At 37.2% G+C, this 1,273-nt stretch overlaps 1 protein-coding gene across 4 annotated transcripts in view; it reads right to left on the bottom strand.

The window, feature by feature from the left end:
- ADAM22 (ADAM metallopeptidase domain 22) overlaps positions 1–1,273 on the bottom strand; it is a 70,808-nt gene continuing 69,535 nt past the window's right edge. For all 4 annotated transcript variants that reach the window (XM_017729244.1, XM_017729246.1, XM_017729245.1 and 1 more), the window contains one exon: positions 1–1,273. This exon is cut by the window's right edge and continues 2,110 nt beyond it. The gene's annotated coding sequence lies outside the window, so the exon portion shown is untranslated.

The raw sequence follows: 1,273 nt of genomic DNA, 5'->3' as shown, positions 1-1,273 counted from the left end.
TCAGTTAGTCATATTAATTTTATTACAAATTACACAAGGTTCTTCTTCCACATAGAAACACATAAAGATAGCTTAAGTATAGCTCATCCTGCAGGTCCTATGCTCACATGAGCAATTACTTCTAGTTGAGAACTGATAGCCTCCCCACTTCAACAGGCATCTACAGCATAGTTGGCAATAACTGGTTCATTTATTAAAATAAAACCAAAATAAAAGCATGAGTCTCAATGAGTCAAAATGACTGATCTATATTAGTGACAAGTACTCTATTTTAGTCTGGATGAGGTACTATGCGGCACTTTATATTGCTATTGCCAGTGTAACTAACTACAGTGGATAAAAATATTTGCAATCTTCAAGGTTATTAATCTGGCAGCTTTCCAACACACTACATTTTAAAAGTAGGAAATGACAGCTTGTAAGCCACCCCCCACTGCCCTGGGAAGCTCACACAGCCCTGCCAGTTCAGGTCTCTCAAGTTACCAACCTGATTCAAAGTCCTCTGCAGAAGAATTTTGCAAAAACCCAAGTCCGATGATATTCTCACTCTAGACCACCAAAGTGAAAGTCAATGTTTATTTAACCTAAACTTAGTGCTCACAACTAGACTTCCAGTCACTACATGTCTCCAAATGAGAAGGTGAGTGTTAAAGGTACACCACACATAACTGTATCATCATATGCTACAAATGAATTATACCAAAACAGAAGAAGCTGGAAGTACATACTACATTGAAAATACAGTCAGGAGGGACATCTGTTTGCAAAACAAGAAGCTATGAACATTGCAGAAAGAGCCAGTATGTTATATCCAGTTCTGTCTGCCAAATCTTGCTGCTTCTTGGTAAGGCAAAATGGAAAGGGAAGAGTAAACAGTGGTAAACATGAAATATGCACAGAAATCTAACAGAATTATTCAAAATTACATGCCAGTTTGTATCCAAAAAAATACCATAGAAGGCACATGATGAACAGTCCAGTTACTAAAGACAAGATATGAATATGGGAGGGAAAACCAGGTGACAGAGTAATACAGTGACGATCGGGTTAGCACAATGTCCTAATGTGGGTGAACCTCTTGAGGGTCCTGCTCAAAGTTCAGTGAAATCAAAAAAAGACATATTGATTCCAAGTTATGGCTCAGACCCTAATTTCATGAGCTAAGCGCTATCAACTATCTTTAATCCAGATATCCACATTCAAAGTAAATCATAGCAAAAAATATTTTTCAGTGCTGATTGATATATTTACCTTTCACAAAAATGCAGAATCT

The sequence above is a fragment of the Corvus brachyrhynchos genome, unplaced genomic scaffold (assembly GCF_000691975.1).
Source record: "Corvus brachyrhynchos isolate BGI_N302 unplaced genomic scaffold, ASM69197v1 scaffold142, whole genome shotgun sequence".
NCBI lineage: Eukaryota > Metazoa > Chordata > Aves > Passeriformes > Corvidae > Corvus > Corvus brachyrhynchos.
This window is presented reverse-complemented; position numbering and strand designations above follow the sequence as displayed.